Below are 21,367 nucleotides of genomic sequence, written 5' to 3' on the forward strand. Positions count from 1 at the left end.
GATGCACTGAAACTTCAAACCATGTTTACTCCACTGCTTGTTGCTTAGCAACACTAATGTGTACAACATACATTACACTGCAGGCAATTATGTGTAAAATTTGATAAAATAGGGGGATAGCTACAGATACTTTGGGTACGATGTACCATTTTCAACCACATGTTCAATCATCTCTGGGAAACTGTCCATGAAATATTTCATCATGCACATCACTGACAACTCTTTCAGAGCAACTTTCCGAAAATTAATGAGTAAATATTAACTCCAAATTTCATCAGCAATTGTTGGACATCACATGCTGCATTGACAATGTCAAAATTTACTTCAATTCAAAGTACCATTTTCAACATCTAAATTTCTGAGCTCTTTTGCTAAATACTTTTCGAAATTTCTCTCAGTAAGCTCTGTACCAATAAATGCAGAATTCAACATTATTGAGTCGCTGGTGTGTTAACCCTTTCACCCCCAGTTCCCTGTATACAGGTCCAACTTTACCATAGAAAACAATGGATTTGGGACAAACCATGGTGGTGAAAGGATTAAACCAGTTTACTCAGGTCATTTACAAATTGCCTTTTTATTGTACCTTAGTCCATTTCTTGGTACACCAACCATCTGGCCTTTGGACATCTTGAGGAAATATACAGCCACTTGAAGTCTATTTGCAATCTAGCATATTTTCTGACTTTTAACAAAGTGATGAGTACAGAAATAAAATGAGGGTTGAGTTCATTTGTTAGGCCAAGTACGTAGATTTATTAATGTCTCAAATAAGTTATTGGCAACAATGAATTATTGTATTTGGCATAAATAATCACCAAACACGGCGAGATTATCATTTATGCATATGCTGTTTTTCCCCAGAGAGTGGTTTTATAGCCAGTACCAGATATCCTTGCCTGCAATTTATAACTTCTAAATCAACGACGAGTAAAATATTATACAGATTAGCTGAAGAAATTTCTCTTTGCTCAGCTTGATGAGTGAAAAGAAAGCAGAACAACTGGGTATCACGCACTGTAAGAAGGGGACAAAAATGCCAGGTCATTAGAATTCCCAGAATACCCCGGTACATCAACCGTACACAATATCACTCAGACAGAAACATTGAATAAAACAGGAGAAGATCCATTGTACAGAAATGACCCCAGGATCACACTTGAAGGTAAAAGCTTGCATAGAAGCAGTGATCAACAGCAGACATCTTCAGTGGCTGACAAGACAATATTTTAGGACTTTGCTATTCGACAGTCTCTCAAAGTATACTAAATCGAGAAGTGTACAACTCAATTTCAAGAGACCAGGCACTCTTTTTTTATTTCAAACTCTCTGATTTCACTGTTACGGGTTCTTTATTTATTTATTATTTACTTATTTATCTCATAATATACTGTAAACAGCCCGGAAGGCACCATTCTTTAATTCCTTACTTTTCTTCCTTTTCTTTTATGTATCATATACACATTCTCAGTAATTTCTACCTCAATCATTTCTCAATTTCAACCTCCTTCATGCGACTTTATAAGTTTAAATAAAACCATGCATATGGATTATTTACACGCCTTCACTTTGCAGGGGATACGACTTTTATCATCAAGATATATATACTCATGAACGTGTCATTCTCAAGGGTTAATTAAAAACATATATTTACACATAAAAAACCTGTCATACTGAATTTCGTAAATCAAAATTTTAGATTGCTTCATATCAGGAATGGGTATAATGGGCATCTTGCCACCATATGTACTGTCACGCTGTAGGCCTTGGCAAGTTAATTAATGAGAATTGATGGTCACTATCAGGGGCTCTCAGTCCCTGGAGTAATTTGACAAAGTAATTCATTAGGAAAATTGTAAATCAATATTAATGATAACTTTACCCTGTTTGAATATTTAATAGCGCTAAGCTCTCAATCTTCACTGTTTTCACTCATCATTTGAGGCTATGCATATTCATGATGTGGGTGTGGCTATGTATACGAACCAGGATGTAATACACTATAATTTTGTTAGTATACATATGGTCCTGTATGTGAACGTGTGTACAGGTGTGTGTCTACGTGTACAAATGTTAATATCATTAGTCTAGATAGATACAATGAAAATAACAAAATGACCCAGAGCATCAGCTCCCATTCATAATGTATAGATTTATGATTTCAAATACTACTGGGTGTAATTTTTTTTGCATTGCTGTAGATAGCAGAACATCATCACTTGCTATAAAAGGTTTTAGTGCAATCTGGTAGTAAAGAGTTCAACTTCAAATCATTGCAGATATTTTTTTTACATGTACATCAGTGTGTACATTTACAAGGGGATTGTTTAAGTTTGAGGTTTATATCATTTTTTATTTTGTATAGAAGAGAGGACGCCCTGCTGAAGTATGAATAAATCATAATTGACAATCAAAGGTGATGTTGAAAATAGTATATCAATAATCTAGAGTGTTTTAGTTATGTCTTCAGCTGATTGGTAATCTTACTACAGACAAATGAAACACCTCTAGGATTAACAATTCCAAAAGAAAATTACTATTAATTTCATAGCTGTATTAAACGTACCTGGCTAATAAAAAACATCACTTTAAATGACGAGAAAACTAGTACAGACTGCCTTATGCTGATTTTGACAAAGATGTGAAAATATAAATTAGTGTCATGATCTCATCAAATGAGGGGAAATAGGAAAACTGAGAAAATGGATGTCAACGGACCTGGTGACACTGATGAAAAAACTTCAATTATTTTCCAGATGGGATTGGTATGAGAATAATGTATATCCTGGTTCAATGCAACTAAACTGTACATGCCTATGGGTTCAGTGTTCGCAGGCGGAAAATCCTTCGATGACTATGATACATGAAGATACAGTATTTCAATGCTCTGATTAAAATGTTTGATCAAAATATTTATTCTGATAAAAAATAAGTAAATTCATTATATATTGAAAATGCATACTAGACAATTCTACATATTTTCAATTGATAGCGATATCAAATATCTGATTGCAAAAAAAAACGTTTTTATTATTCATTCACAATGTTTGCATTAGCAAACTGTCCTTGTCCAGTAATTGCACTGCAAAAAAAGTAGAATTGAAACAATGGCTTTCTGAGCAAGCTATTCTATAGGTACAGTAGCATGTCTGTACTAGCTGGAACTTAGTAAGGCACTGTAAATAAAAATTTTTGTTTGCCATCTGCGTGCTGGTAGGTTTTCAGAGAAAATTCAGAAAACAAACACAATGTTAACACTATTACAAATGAAAGTATTATTTTTTCAAAAGAAACTAAATAAAATATGAACTTATGTTAATACACTTGTGTTTTTTTCTCTGTTTGTTTTTTCCCTGGCTGGCTGGCAGGTTTTTCAAAAATCCATGAACGGTAAAACAAAGACTTTTATTTAAATGGCCTAATTGTCATTTTTGAAGACAAGTTTTTTCTGGATTGAGCCAGAGAAAAGGTGCAGTGGACATTTGTTTTGTAAATTTGCATCACTGAAAGTCTGCAGGTGGTTCACTTCAAATCTTCCTCCTCTACATAGTAAGTTAAATTATCAAGCAAGTTGCTGTAAAGAAACCACAGTGATTCTCAAATAAAATACAAGGGAGATAGTTATAGGACTTCATGAGTTTATAAAAATTAGTCATTCTTCAAGGGGATTTGATTGGATGGAAGATCCAATCAAATAAAACTTGAGGGAGACAGTTGAACTTCTTCAGTTCATGCAAATTAGTCATTCTTTCAAAAAGGGATCTGATTGGATAGAATATCCAATTAAAAATACTTGAGGGAGAGAGACTTCATTAATTTATGCAAATTAGTCATTCTTTCCACTAAATTGACAATGGCGATTGTGAACTGTAATCCCTGGGGAAAGATGAGGAATTATTAATATTCACAAAAATGAGAAGGTGAAATCCATACTTAACGCATTAAAGTTTAATTTTCTTGATAATTAGTTCCATAGTACAAACATTCATCTCCTGATCAGGTGTGTGTGTGCACCATAGACTAATTATTCTGTTTTGAAAACTGGTTTCAGGCATACTTTAATAATCATGCAACAAACACAGTATGGTATGCATTGCATTTACTTCAACATTGGTAGATATCGAGTTCCAGAAATTTCATAATTTATGAGGAATGACATACTTTGATATCGTATGTTCATCAATTATTCATGCTTTCCAATTTTCTGTTTTAATTCCAGGAAAGACATATGCAGTGCATATTATACTCCACAAATCCATCATTCAATTTAATGCAGTTCATCTGATGCAGAGCTAATCATTTTTTTTTTAGTGATACGTAGAGCTCCAGGAATGTGACCATAGAAGAAAGACTTGAAACTTGTATTATTTTCAGCTATTTCTTGGCAAGGACCGGAACAGGTACTGAATCACTAAGGGATGCACCATTAGATCTTAGGAGGAAATGGTTAGAATCAGGATTTACATTTCAAACTTTGTCTAACTTCCAAGATTTAACATTTTCAATCAGGGTTTCCACAGCATATTACTTTTTTCCAAAATTCAACATTATCTTGTTTCTTTTTTCCATTCAATTTGATATTTTACTGTATTTTTTCTTATAGCAGCATGATTTGTCATGACTACTAAATTCATTCTGCATTCTGCACATTTTTTTTCCATTTTTGTTTTCATTTTTGACCATCTTTTCCATTTTTGTTTTCATTTTTGACCATCCCTCCCAAAATCTATTGGCCCATCCCTGGGAGTGTAATCTTCAATACAGCAGCCAGAATCAAACCACTGATAAATTTCACTCAAGCATATGCCTTGTATGTTTCACTTATATCTGCCTTGCAGGATATTTCACTTTTTGCAAATTTTACCCTCCTGTGAACTTGTTTCTCAACGCTACAAAATACAAGATCAATTATATAAACACATCTGGCAGGTACATGTACCCATTTACTTCAAACAAACTTGGAAATCTCTAGCTATATATATACATGTATCATATCATACCACTTATCACAATAACTTATCCGTAACTTTTACATCTAATTATTTGCTTGATTTTTCTTTCAGGTAAGAAGTGCCTTGAAACAGAAAGTTTTCAACTTTCGCTCGAACTTTGCCATGCAAAGTTTGATATTTATTACCCACACTTTACAAATCTACTTAATTCTAAGCTGTCACTATATCCTGTGTTAATTCTATAGTGGAAAATTGAGTGCTGTATTTTTGCCCACCAAAACTTTAGTGCAAAATTTCACAGTTTTTATGAACTTTTCTGTAATTTTTCTGATATTTTTGGACCAAATGAACACAATATTTCATCAGCCACAGTTTTTTTATCAAAATCTAGGCAAAAATCTAACAAAAATTGACCGAGGTATATTTTATAAGGGTGACAAAAACTTTGGCACTCAAAGGATAAATTTAACATTTTCAAAAACACAAGACAATGAAAACGTCATTTTACAAGCAACAGACCAGAAAGGTATCGAAACTACACTAGTGTCTGTAAAACTGTTCCCGAGGCACATTCTACCTCAAATGTGAAGCTATATTCTACTCCTTAAAGAAAGACATTGCCGTTACAGAATGCTATACACAGCAGAGTAGCAATAAATATTATAATAGGCTTCATACACCGTCAGAATCCCATCAACGGCCATTTCAAGTTGATAATTACAGAAAACTAATGTTTAGATGTAATGGCCTATGCATGCATAAATGAAAACAACAGTCCTTTGATTTAAGAGTCAATTGAAACTGAGTGCTGTAAGTATACTGAATATGGGTAAGATCAAACATTTATTTCATCAAGTACTTTAATGCAAGTCTTTCAATGCCTATCAACTCTTCCTTAAATTACAAAGTGCGCATTCAAGAGATGTGTCCCGTACTATAGTCATAGGTAACATTGTACATTATGTAGTGCTATCCTCGTAGAAAGTTTTTCATCAAAAACACTTGTAGCTAAAATATAATTCAATATATACAAGACTTTATTTTGATGAAAACTTATCCTGCACTTGGATATATCCAGGAACTCAGGGACTGAGTAGGAATTATAGAGAAGAACTGATCACAAAATACCATACATGTACGTAACAAGTTATTTTTACAGTAACATGTAGGTACTCCATGGCCTTGGCGCCACTAAACCAATGCCTTGGACAATTATCATCTGGCATCATCACACAGCATGTAGCACTCATTAGTTGGAAAAGATGTATTTTAGCAAAAAAAAATTTAACATGGTATTAACCTTGAATATTTGTACTTTGATTGGTATCAATACTTCAAAAAAATATAATTAGTGCAAATCTATGCGTTTGATTTGGAGTAAAAAGTATTAGGCTATTGATTATATGGCCAAATGTGAACCAACAACATTGACCTATATTGTACTTGTTAAGCTGCTGGCAAAGACATGTGCTTAAAGTTGAATAGAATGCAAAAAATCCATCAACACGCTGGTAATCTCTTTTTAGATGAGATAGCAAAAACCTCATGAAGAAGTATTTGGTTTGATCTACCAAAGAGATGAAGCACATGAAGACGAGAAATAACTCTCCAAGGATGGCATTTGTAAAACACACGAAGTTCAGCTTTGGTGCCGGTGATTGAGATTCCAAAAGCCCACACACTTGAGTCGTTAATCCTACCTATCTGGAAAGGGATAAGTTTGGAGGGTTTTCCGTATCTGTCCTCATCAGCCTTACTATAAATATACACTGACATGTACACGTACATGACCTGATGGGGAAAATCCATAAACAACTACCGGTATTGCAGGCAGCTGATATGCAGCATGAGAATTGATTTCTTGTTCAAGCAGGAATTTGTCCAAACATTTCATTTTTCATGAAAATTTTTAGCACCTTTGAAATATGTGGCTAGTCATAATACAACACAGACATGTAAAAGTTTAAAGACATGTTTTTAAGAAAGGAAATGCCTGTATAGTCATTATTGGCAGCACGCTCTCAGGATATGATATAAGTGACACCTTGAATTACAGGGCGACTCAGAATAAGTTTCAGAAATTGTTACATGGACTGAACTTGTCTTGAAACCTCAGGGGTTCACCTGAACGCAATTACAGTAGCTGATAAAATGGAAAGATTCGTTGGGCTCGTGCCAATTATCTGAATTACAGCAGTGGCTACTTCAGACTTTCAATAGAATGAGGTATCGAACGTGACCCTAGAAGCAGTAAAACCGATCCAGTTCTGCAATTTGGGATTAATTTGGCTTGAGGAGTTGGGGCAATTAATCAATGTGTCCACAAAACAGCGGTTCACACAAGCTGATTCTTCTCATTTCAATTACAAATTGGCCATGTTGTCAAATGTACTAACAAAACACAGCAAATTCAGAATCAATGTTAATGAAAACTACTATCCATTAGTGGCCACTAACAATCATTCTGACAATGCTACAATTCAAACATTCAGACTTGCAGTTGAAATTTTTTTTTCTCTTCCTTACTTTATCCTTTCATATTCAGATACTATGGGGTTTCTCAGCCAACTTGAAGTAGCAGGTAATAAAGACACAATTTAACTGCTGTATGACTACACTAGAGTTCCGGCAGAGAAGAAATCGCTAAAAGACTTTGCAAAAACTTTAATTTGTTTACCAAGTGAAAAACAACAAAGCTTTGTGAGGGAAATTATTGCCAAAAAAATGTAACCAAAAGAACAAATAAATTTAGTAGCAAATTAGAAACTGTTCAGATTACTGAAGGATTATCATTATCTGATTATTTGTAGATATAAAGGGACATTTCCTGGACTTTACAAGTCTTTGTTTTCCATTGATTTTTAATCCAATGAGAAAATTTGCTATCTGTTCAGAATATTCCTCTTGAACCTGTTCATCCTAATTTGCTGTAAACAGGGCAACATTTACCACTGTTAGCAATGGGTTTTGGTCAAACTGTGTTGTGAAGAGGTTAAATGGAGTTTCCTTGTCACCCTTCATAACATAAAGAACTTCTTTCCTGCTATAAATCCATGGCAACAAGCCACTCTGTTTACCTCAGTCTACATAATATACAGTAAACATTTCAAACTTCACAGCTACATTCTCACCGACGCATTTCTGGCATGAAGCTAGTTGCTGTCAAAGTTTTTTCTGATTTTCCAGTTCATTAGTTCTATTCTACAAAACAGTTCCTTTTCCTACTCCAAAAATCTTATTAAAATTCTTAATGTTCAACTCTAAACTATATATTTTGCACATAACATCACATGTAATTATTGGCATTGCACAGAGAATTTTTAGTCCAGACAATAATTTGTTTTTCTCAAGTAGTGCACCATATTTGCAAAGCCGATACCTTGCGTTTTACCATATTTGACGAAGAAGAAGACAAAAATATACTGGTTTTCTAAAACAAACGTTATGAATATATTCTCGGAAATTACATGTATAGCTATTGTATTGTCCTTTACATATAAAGGATACATTGTTGTGGGAAAAAAAGGCACTTCTCAAGAAATTCCTCGATGATGGATGTCAACCGAAATGCTTTGCGAAATGTCACCTGGTCACGTTGGTCATACTCTGAACTCACACTGGGAATTCTAACTCTCATTTTCAAAACACCTACGTCAATATGGACCACAAAATTTCATGATGTAATTGATGAAGATGAAGTACACGTTAAATGAATTCCTCTAGGCTGAGAAAACCACACTGTGTGACTTATTGAAGTACACCTTTGGGAACTCAACAATCTTAAAGTGCACTTAGTGTAGGAGTCTGTCATGTACTGTATATAATTTCATTAAATATTGTTATCGATAAATATTAATATTTGATGTTCTCTTTGTTCCTTAAAATTGGTTTTCACAATTGATAGTAACTTGTGATGTGTATTTGTCACTTTTAATTCATACCAATTTCACAGAGTGTAAAAAGATTTATCTAATAAATAAATAAATACATTTTTCAATGTTTTCCCCCTACCTAGATTGTGATGGTTTTTTCTTACTCTTTCAGAATGAGTCAAAAAACGTTCAGAGTACATGTATACGAACCAGTGGTAGGCAATAATCCACTGCATCCTATAAACTACTGAACATAAAATTTATACAAAACACTTCTTTTTTTAGGTCAGACAAATTGAAAGGATATGTTATTATTTGGGTATTTTTCAATACAATACACTTCTTGCTCTACCAACAACTTGTATTTTCTGCCAGTGCCTGGCTTAAAGCATACAGTATACCTATATTGAATTTTGCAAAGCAAAGAACAAAATCTTTTCCAAAGGGTGTTCAAAACATTGAGACACACACAGCAAGAGGACCAGTATTTAAGCACATGGCCTTTATCATGTTCAGCAAACTGTACACAGCTACCCCCTGAAACTGCTCGGTCTCCAGAGAGTAGTTAAAAAAAGTTTACTGACCAGAATCTGCCTCGTATACCGTAAGTCGTGTGTTAGGAATATCTTACCCGCATACAGATATATGCCACTAAAAAGTCCCTAACTTATGCAATTCATAGCTTTTCAATGCAGGGCACAGCAACCAAATTTTATTGGATAATAAATCTCAAAATTCAAATTCAGAGAAAGACACCCCTTCTAGACATCCCTCAGGCTGCTGGTAATTTCAACGCAGACGGCCTGATTGAAAATAGCGGCAATGGCATGTTTAAGAATTCGTGACAAGACCCCAACAAACGCTTGAGACATGACGTACACTGTACACTACTTAAAGCATTAAACTGCCTTACGTGCAACAAATGTCAGAAGTCAAAGTGACCACTGAAGGGTAGTTAAGCTTGTATTTCTGGAGAAAGTTCAAGGATGTTTTATCAATGTCCTGATACTGTTACAGTATCGCCAAGTCTGAGGCTTGAATAACAAAAATCATTTGCAGATGCACTTTCAGAAATACACAAGGATTTGTCAGGAAGCACATACATGTAACATATTTATGGGGTTTTTTGCAAAACAAATATCTGGAACAACAGAAACTAATATTGAATATCACACATAAACAATTTATTGTATAAGTTTATTTTTCATTTTCATTTTTCTAACAAACTAAGACAAAGTGTGAGTAGAACCTTTTAAAACAATAAAAAAATGCTGCTATAGATATATGAAATTAAATGCATTAAAACAATGATAATAATAATTTGTTGTGACACAAAATATGAATACTTTCAGTGTGAAAACAGTTGTAATAATAATTTTTTTTTATTTGGAATGAATAATTAGCCAAGTGGAAGTAGACTGCTTTGCTGCTGTAGTAAAATTCACACAAGTATATGTATTTCCTCTGTGTTCAGCAGAATGGATAATTAAAACATGTGCATGACAAATAAACTCATGTCCTGGGAGAATATAGTCTAGGATCCAACTCCATCTTTTAGCCTTCGTCCATACCCTGGATGAAGGCCAAAAGACAAGTTGAGATCCTAGACAAAGGAGAACAATGAATACAGCTGAGATGGTTCACCATGACAAATTTCAGATGGCTTACAGTGAGAAATATTTCTATGAGAATTCTCTGGTCTCATAAAGGATAATACAACATTTCAAAGTTTGATCACAGGCCCTCAGTGATGGATCATCATTTGGCCTACAAAGTTTGGTTAGGTCAACATAGCATAGTCTCTGTCCGAAGAAAAACCCATGGCTGGCGAAGTTGTGATGGAGAGACTGTGGTTTAATTAATTAGCTACCAAGATTATTCTTTATACAGGAATTCTGAATAACTATCTTTTCCTGAAACAATTGCGCACATGTAGAAATTTGCTGAGTCATATTTTCCATCGTGGAAATGCACAAAATGAGATTCCAGGATGTAGGCCCTGGCAAATAACGGTTAGAAACAAAATATAATTATTCAAATATTACGACATTTTTAGTGTAATACTGGGGTTAATTGCAATACAGTGCACATACCAACACTATGATCATACTCTAAAACATGTGAATACCAGTATAAATACAGTAACACCAGTACATCCTGTATGGTAATTTAATATACAATATTCCAGGCAATGTTGACTGGGCCAAATGAAATATTTCCAGGGTTTCCAATTCTGTGGTTTCCCAAGAAAATTGACCCTCGTTATAAAAAAATTGGTTTAATATTAGTTTTATCAGCAATCAGTTATCATAATTCTGGGATTTTACTGGTTTTAAAGATGTACACACTGTGCCAGTACATGTACTGTACTGTAGAAGTCAAACTAAAAAGAGCTTCACGAATAGACCTCACATTGTACACGCCCTAATATTTCTACTACTTTTGAGGAATTTAAGGCAAAGGATGATTGATTTCCCCAGACAAAAGATGGACAACTACCTGTAATACAAGAAATTAACATGTACTTTTTTGTGTCCACAAAATCTGTATTCTTTGACATTCACATTTCAATAACCAATTAAGGTAATATGCCCCTCAGCGTGAAAGACTTAAACTTTTGCTCAAACTTTGCTTAAAATGAAACTTTTGGCCATTGTCTTAACAAAAGCAAGAATAAAAGGGGTCACCTTGCAAAATTTGGTGCTAGAGAAACAAATTACCCAAGATTTCCCTATATTTGAAATTCAAAATGGCCGCCATCCCTGTTAAACTCTGTGAGGAAAATAAAATTTCCGATTTTCAAAAATATAAGACGATGAAAACTTTTCTTTCATCAAGAGCTTTATAATGAGCCCAAACACTAGATCAGAAGAGAATTGATAAAATTTGAAAGCCCAAATTTCTGTCCCCGAGGCGCGTTCTACCTTAAAATATTGAGATAGTAACTGTAATCACTGATGTGTAGTATAAAATTTACAATACACTTGAAAATTAAAATGTGTGACTCTGTGAGAGATAAGGAAGTAATTCTGCACTAAGGGTTATCACTGTATTTACACTAACAACTTTTTCTCATTAAAAGTTACTTCATGTTCCCAAATGACAAAAAAAAGGCCAGAGGAATATGATTCGGATGTCTTTAAATCTTCCAGACATTATCATGCTGCTGGATCTGCACTCTGTGTTCAACGGAAAGCTCCAGCCAATAAAATGTGTTTTGATGAGATTTGGTTCTGATCGCTGTGTCATTTCCTATGGGGAAGGAATTCTGAGAACACTTTTCACCACTGATTCAGTGAGCAATACTATCAATGCAAGAACAACTGTCTACAGTGTTTTTAATGGACTTATCATGGACCAGAAAAGTATTTTGAAAAATTAATTGTCAATGCCAAAATGAGCATCAAAATATCCAATTTCAAATCTACAGTAATATATTTGGCTTGGTAAAAAATTTAAAATATTGTGAAAGAAGGGTAAAGAGTACAAATGTATCCTGTAAGTGGGTAATGACAATGAATTTTTTTCTTTGCATATGGGTTACATAATGAAAATATCTGTATAAAGCTCTATAAAATTATTCTTTCACAATACTAGTATTACGCTCCATACCATGTTGGTTTCAAAAGACAAATACTACTCATCAAATGCTGTCATCATGTGTGTATGCAATGGAACAAGGAACAAACTAGATGAGCCAATAATGCTATTCTGATCAGCAATACAATATCTAGGGAGGTGTTAAATTACAGAAGTTTTTGTGAAACTGGAAAATAGGAAGCTGGGCTTTTCAAAAAGAGCTTTTGTTCCAGGGGCCACATCGATGTGACTTGTGAATTCAAACATGCAAACATTCTTGTTATCTCATTAGCTGGAACTCCCTGCTCAATCATTTACTGGGCTATCAGCATGAATTATTTGTGACTTGACATCTGCATTATTAGTAACAGCTTTGAAATCAAGGTGCCAAGGTAACCTACTCTCACAGATATTCCACAAGGGATATTGAGTAAGGTCAGCTTTAATATTGAATGTTGACACACACGTATGATATTGTTATACTCCATGAAACAATAATTTTACAAATATTATAACATGAACAAATCCTAAAATAATAAAAACATTGCTCTTTCACTTTTGAACAATGAAAATTGAGATTCACTTTAAAGTATGTGGGGAGCAAGCAAAGTAATATCATTATCAGAATCAGCAAACTGACGACACATTTTCCTCTAAACTCATGGCATTCAAATAAAAGTCATGTTGTAAATAAAGAGCTGTGAAACATGTACATGTATAATATTTCCTTTTGGCTGTCTGCAACTGATCCTATCAGATGAATGTTCTGATGGCTACATTATTTTTAAGGAAACTATACAGCTTCACCTGTGAAACTGTATGCCCTCTGGGTCAATCCCGATGCACCACTAGAATTAGCTTGGTGTTTTGGCAAAAACACTTTTACATCATTGCATATATTGGTGTAGGGATGATTAAAAGGCAATTAAAATATTGACTGAAGGAATTCTGAAACAGCGCTGTTTGTGTTTAATAAGGTTTGTTACTAAATATAGCTCCACGTACGTAATATATATTGGACTCGGCTGCTTTAAATACAGACAAATTTTGTCATTGTTGCATGCGTGGCTGCTGTTGCACCTTGCAGTCTAAGCCATTAAATTAAATATGTCTTGTATGTGTACTGTTAATTGTAGCATTAGCATGCAGTCGCCTAATAAGTGGTATTTTCATCATTCTTGAATTAGTAATTTCCAAAAATGCAATCTAAGTTTGCCGACAGATTTTTATTTATGAGAGATCAACAATGTCATTTGCAAACAGCCCTATTGTGAAAGTTACGGTACACATCACACACTGCATGGAGTGAAAGAGACTAGCTTACTTAGTAAATATATCTCATCCAGTTTACAGCTTTTAACCCAAGGGTTTCACTAGCACTGTAGCAGACTGATATAGAAAATTATGCATGTGAACTGTATGAAATTTTAGAATCCATGTGTCATGATTGAAGTATTTAGCACCATAGAACAATGGATACATAGTTTGCATTAAAAGGTACGAAAATATTCAGAATTTTCATTATCACTTTGTGGGATTTATAACTGAAGTGAATAAAATCATAAAATTCTATAATGCATTATAATTTGCGTGCTTGATTTTATGAGAGAATGAGCAGTTAATTTGTTTAATATACATTTTTGTTTGGTTTACTTATCTGTCTGTCTGTCTGTGTCTATGTCTCTCTGTCTGTCGTGTTTTTCTGTCTGTCTTTCTGTCTGTATTCAGATCAGTGATTTATCTTTCTGTCTATCTACATGTACACATACATGTATCTGTATTTGGACCAATAATTGCAATGAACAAAATTATAAAATCTGGATCAGTGATTAGAAGAGGGTTTTAAATTTCATCACAATAAGATTCCGGTTTGACAGGATTAAAACAAAATTCTGGCACTACATTCTGTCCTACATGAATTGAAAAAACTAATACAACGGTAACTTATACCAATAAAAATGTACCAAGTTTGTCGGTTTTGTGAATGAATTGACCGTTTTTATAGTTCAGAGTATCACAGTAGATTCTCACAAATTTCATATATTTCTAAATGGTTAAAGAACAAATTATATTATATTTACAGGGTTCTCAAAAATTTTTGAAGTAGGCGGAAAATTCAGAAAAGTAGGCGGTTAGCTTCTGTGCAACCAGGTTCCTGGGCGGGGGGGGGGGGGGGGGGGGGGGGGAGAGAGAGACAGTTCTGAGCAATTTCATGCATTCTTATGCAGTGTATAAAAGGCTATTCCAAAATACACACAGGGGGAGGGTTTCAGGGAGGGGGTCCCCTCCCTGTGTGCAAGAAATTTTCAAAATTTGAAGACATTTTGGAGTAATTTCATGCATTATTGTACTGTATGAAAGACCATTTCAGCATGAGACTGTTAAGGATTATTTTTAAATTTGAAGACATTTCTGAGCAATTTCATGTATTATTATACAGTGTATAAAAAGGTTATTTCAACATACACAAAGGGGGAGGGTTTCAGGGACAGGGGGCAAGAAATTTTCAAATTTTGAAGACATTTTGGAGTAATTTTATGCATTCTTGTACAGTATTGAAGACAATTTCAGCATAAAGAATAATCATTATCATTGCCAATTACAACATGTTTTCAAGGGATAAAGTTTTAAAAAAAGTCAGACAAATTGATTTGATAACACTCGGGCCTGTCAACTGCATTCAGTTGACAAGGATAATAGCAAAATTTCACCAGACTGTTGTATAGAATTATGTTTAGCTCATTACTTGAACAAACATTTTGAAATACATCATAGAATGGGGCCTAGGTTTTCACAACCCAGATAACGATCCGCTAGAATCCTGACCAGCCTGGCTGTAAAAAGTGTTTTTAATATTGATTTAAATAAACTCGATTGAAGATACAGTAAAATCAAAGAGTTTATTCAATTCAATGGATTATAGGAACACAATTTTCAGTGATTTTAATTCACTGTACTAATTTCACAATAAAACGAATCCGCGAGCTGATTATTGATTTTTTTTGCTGATGTTGAATATCATCAGTCCGGGTCAGCTCCAAAATTGGAGACGCTATACCATAATATTTTCCCCTCTCATTAGCCAATCAGCGGCCAGCGCGCCATCAGTAAAAACTGTATTTCCTGGCAACCTCCACATGCGTCCTTCGTTACGTACGCCATACTGTGTCGAACTCCCGCGCCGTATTCTGTCATAATGTCGAACAGTTGTGTGGCCACTCTGTCAAAACACAATTTCAAATCGCGTACCAGTTTTATTCTGGCGAAGACAACCAAACCCCATATATCGCTGTGATTCCTAGACTCTGGCTTGAAGTCCTGCGAAATATAAATCGTGTACCTACACAGATCGTTAAGAATACCCCATTTGTATCGGAGATGGCAGCGATACAAATTCTACCGTATGGGGAACAGTGTGTGGCCACTCTGTCAACACATTTTCAAAATCGCGTACCATTTTTAGTCTGCGTTTGACAACTACAAAACAGGTATCGTTTAAAGCTCTGACATTGCTCTTCTTTCTTGCAAAATGTTATACGCGTACCTACACAAATAACCTTTATAACAGTATTTCTAATAGAGATGACGAACGTCCACAAAATGATTCTCGGTACTTGAGCGAAATCGATAAACTGGGGTAGAAATGAATCGTCAATATTTCGAATATTTGTTCACTAATCGGACTCCTTGTTGGACATGACCTTCTGCAGAACACGTGGATTATGTTGACTTTCGAAATTCGTCGAAATTCACAAGACAGGGGCTTAATAAGCGGCCCAAAACTGCCGATCACACTTGGTGGGTATTTGTGACCCAGCGTGACCTGTACTTTATTAATGATGTAATCTGGTCGATGATTGGCTGAATGCCGGAATACATTATCATAATGAGTCTCCATTTTGGAGCTGACCCGGACTGATAATTGGAAAAGAGAGCTAAATTTCATTGTTCATGTTTGATAAAACCTCAAACTAACGACACTGTACGCCAGCCTGTACTACACCGTGTGTGTACAAAGCACCGATAGTCAATTGTAACACAGTACACACAACGCGATATCGGTCGACCTGAAATTTGACACTGATCGACGTAGCGTTTCAAAAGTACGAAAAGTGAGACAAAGTAATTTTTTGTTTATTTAGAATTGATCTAAACCTCCCAAAACCAACAGACAAAGTCAGAAAATCAAAGTTTTCAAGCGCCGACTTTCTCTTCCGCGATGCACACAACCACGGCCCCTCCACGAAACACGATGTCGATCGACTTGAGTTGAATATTGACATCGTGATCGACCATGGATAGATTGACGTGGCGTTTCGAAAGTATGAAATATGAGATTCAGTAACTTGTGTCGCTTTAGATTTGATCAAAAACCTACCAAACCCATCAGACTAGGCCCTACTCTTACGCGGAAAACCAAAGCTCTATTAAAAGCGTCGACTTTCTCTTCCGCGTTTGAGCGAAACAAAAGTCGGCTTCATTCGGAAATGGTCGGCTATTCGCGGGCATAACGTAATTGTATGTTAGTCCAATTTTCGGCTATACCCGATGTGAACGTCGGAATAATTCGGGCTGTGATCGGGCGAGCGAGGTTTACCTCGAGAGCGATTTCCAGTGTACAGTGCAACACGTTCGAACGCGTTCACTGCCATCGCGGTACTACTGTGAATAGCAACAAGTTCACCGCGTAAATTGCTAGACTACATATAGCCACATCGGCACTTCTGAAATATTATCTGCGGCTTGCAAGATCACCAAAAAAATCTAATTATTGTTATCAAAACCAGAATTTCCGGGCCAGAGAGCGAAACAGTGCTGAAAAGTAGCCGGCCAAAATACGAAAGTAGCCGGTCAATTTGGCCGGCATCCGGCTAAAAATGAACACGCTGTATTTATATTAATTTCCACACTCATACTATACAATATACATGTATATTTGTGTGGTACTTCATTTGTATCTGTATACTCTCTTGCAAGGATCCTCAAGTAACTTTATAGACTCTTGTTGTAGTTCTCTCTGAGGGGACCTTGGTTTACTTGCTTCAGACCACATCATTTGACAGGTTTATCCTATATGAACATTTTTTCCCTTTTTTCACAGTTATACAAACAGCAGATATATGTATACATTACTCAATCCTAGCTCACACTTCTCTCAATATCCATTAGGTTGCATCATATGAAACCTGAAAATAAGTTTTCGGGTCAGATCCATTAAAATACAATTTTTGATATCCAAAAAATAATAATCGCTATGAAATTAAGATTATAATAATCAGATGTTTTTAAGTGACGATTGGGTTGCAAGAGTAGCCTACTATGCTCAGCCTGAACTGCCAATATGGAACCTGTACAGAAAAGTACATGTATGGGTCATTGTACTGTTCTCCAAATCATCAACAAATTTTTGTCCTTTCTTTAGAATAACATTTTTTTTAATTTTCGGTGTGTCATAGTTTTACTATGTATATAATTTATATATTTATATTATAACTACATGCATATGTGGCATTAATCACTCAACCAGTGTTTTCCTGCATGTAGAATTTTTTTTTTTAATCCATTTTATGTCGCATATTATATGTATAGCAGTATCTCTGGCCACTGTAAGGGGAATGCATTCAAATGAATCAGTCCAGAGTATACAAGCTGACAGTAAAAGCCCCCGTACAGAAACACTGGGTGATGCTCTGCAGATTGAGTTTGGCATGCATATACATGTACATTGGATCTATCTGTCAATTTTGATAATGCCAACTGGTGAAGGCAATTTCCATGCGGAATGGAACAAGTACAGTGGAGGTAATTGGAATTCAGTATGGGCCGTCTCTGTATGCACAGTCACTAAAACACACTGTTATATCACACACTTCAAATTTGATATAAAAATTGACATAAAATACTAAATGGCATCACAGTTTATCAGTAAATATGCCTGTGATATGATTGCACTGATAATAAGCCATTGAATTTCTTAATAGGCAGCAAAGATAAGAATATTGTGAGATGGCAATTTTTTTCCTCTTTTGAAATGAAGACGTGCAACCCTTTTTCTCTTCATTATCATGTTTCAAATGTTGACCACATGGTTTTGCAGATCAATTTGCTTGCTGTGAACATGGAGTTATTTTTTAATAACTGGCTTGAAGCCACCAAGACAGCTGCACGGGGAGCATGAAATAGTTTCGGCATGTCCACCAACTAAACAGAAGGCAATGATAGATATTCAAGCTGTCAAGAGAGATGAACTAGTCCCGTGACATGAAACATAATATTTCCAATCCTTCAGTCTATACGCAAGAGTTGACAAGAAAAGACTCCAAATCTCTGCGTGTTGCAAACACATGCTAATGCACAGCATATGCTGGGACTTGATTAATATGCAGTATGAGTATTAATAAACTGCTACATGACTACAAAAGTTCGCTTTCATTATGGAAATATATTACCCTATGTTCTATTTCAAATGATATATTGTTGTCTTATTAATTCTTGAATGTCACTGCATGGTGGCAGGGAATACTGATCAGTCACCACATAACATATACATGAAACACTATTCTCTAGCTGTATAACTTGGCATGACTTTTTGAAAATGAAGTAAAAACAACATCATTTGATACATGAAAATGTAATATCAGATCGTTTGGGCTTGAGTTTGAGCTTCTAGTAGTATCACTACTACTAGACCATATAACGTAATTTTTCTGTGAGACAATTATAGGTGGCAGGCAAAATTATATTTTGTATGAACCCATAAATTGCTTAATGTATTATTTTCTCTGCATAACTGATGTGATTGGATAGAAAAATACGTCTTGTTTTCCAAATGAATATATTCACTGTATGATGAAACTATAGTATAACAACTATGGTTGCACATTTAAGTATACAGGAAAATTGCAATGTGGAAGTACATGTATTTGTAGTTTGTTTTACAGCAATTTATAAACAAATTTCAAAGTCAGTAGACATAGAAAAGGCGGTTCTCGGGTATAATTATTTAATTCTGACTGTCCTGATTAATTTTCTGAATAATCATGGCGTGATCATACTGCACCCTTGTCAAATATGAGATGGAACAAGACTGTAGCCATACTGCACATCATCATGAAGTGAATTTGCTGTATACTGTACATGTGTCGGAATTTCTTCAAAGTTTTTCCTGTTTTTATATATTTACTTTCCCTTTTTATCACCTTGTCAAATATGAGATGGAACAAGACTGTAGCAATACTGTACATCATCATGAAGTGAACTTGCTGTATACTGTATATGCTTTGAAATTTCTTCAAGGTTTTTCCTATTTTCATTGCTTCGGAATTTCTTCAAGGTTTCTTCCTATTTTTATATATTTATTTACTTTCCCTTTTTATCAAATGAACCGGTCCAAAATCTAGCTACATGTTTCTGGTAAAGAATGACTCACAGAGCTGGCTACGCACAGCTAGGTCGTAAACAGTAATGTAGCTGTACTGTAAGCTAAGATGACTGCTGTAACAATCCATTCACAAGTACTTTAACTCAAGAACCACACCCAATGCCACATTAGGCACAATTGTTACTTGATTTATATGAAACTTCTAACGTACAGCTTCCAGGGAATCTATCTGACGCAAGCCAATCATGACCACGCTGGAGGCCAATGAGACATGAACCACCATCAAACTGTATTACTTTCACTGTAGGCATGGCTGTTTATAGCATTTCATGGATATAACTTCAGGAAACTACACCAAGAAATGTTAAAGATCAAATAATAAGAGCAAATGTTCAAATTTAAAAAAATTTCCATTTAAATTACAAAGTATGAACTTTTTTTACATGTAGCTACTCACAGTAATTTCTTCTATTGCCAGATTATCATCGCTAAATAGTCTCACTATTTAGCATACCGGTATCTGAAAGTGTACAATCAGCATTGATCACAATGTGGGTTTATCATTGCTTTACAGCCACTGTAAATTCACATGTGCAACACTGCATAGCCTCTGCAAACATGAATTATTTTGTCTATTGAGCAGCTGAGTTGTTCATGCTGCTGACATCTATGATTTTAATCACATCATTGGTAGAATGATAGTAAACTACAATTCTACATGTAGTCACTCCTACGTTTACTGTACCTAACCTGTGTATTTACAAAAGTTTGTCAATGATTTAAGACATTATACGTACATATATTTCTGTATGATAATAGGACTGTAACATCCCGGTACATGAATCAGCTATATTGATCAAAAACAAATTACTGTTATTATTACCAAGAATCCTGGAGGGTCAGAAAAATTTGAGGAATTGGTTATATTTTGTATTTTGGTTAAAAACCTCAACAGGAAACTGGACCCTGGATTACCACTGGTGCAATGATGTTTAAGTAACACGACAGATCACTAATTAAATTTGACACTTCTATTCATGCATCTGTGACATTCTGTGTCCTTGCTTTGTTGAGTTCTGACAGGTCGTCCTAATGGCACAGTATTGCAGACACAAACGTATCTTTTCCTGTCTCTTTGAATGCCTCAATCAAAAAAGGGCAATGGTTGCATTGCAATGTACTGGCTATACACACACACATTCCCAGACTGCAGATTTCAGGGGACTAAAAGTTCATAAAGATGCATATCTTAGAGATTACTCCATACAGCAGATAAGATCGATGGTGCCTCGCATTATTATTCCAAGGTTTATCATTAATATAAAGACTGACAAATGCTTAGCACATCTGTAACCTTTCATGACATTTGCCTCTGCCAGCAGTCATCCAATACAAGATGGCACTGCAATAGAAAGTGACATCACGGATTTGGATCACATCCCAATGCTATCATGCCTTGTTTAGCTCACAGCATGAAATACAAATATTCGCATTGCATCTCGGTGACATGCTCCAAACACTGATATTAAGCAAAGGGAAATCTCCCTAAATTTCACAGAATTCAATGAATCATTACTGTAATA

The sequence above is a fragment of the Ptychodera flava genome, chromosome 19 (assembly GCF_041260155.1).
Source record: "Ptychodera flava strain L36383 chromosome 19, AS_Pfla_20210202, whole genome shotgun sequence".
Taxonomy (NCBI): domain Eukaryota; kingdom Metazoa; phylum Hemichordata; class Enteropneusta; family Ptychoderidae; genus Ptychodera; species Ptychodera flava.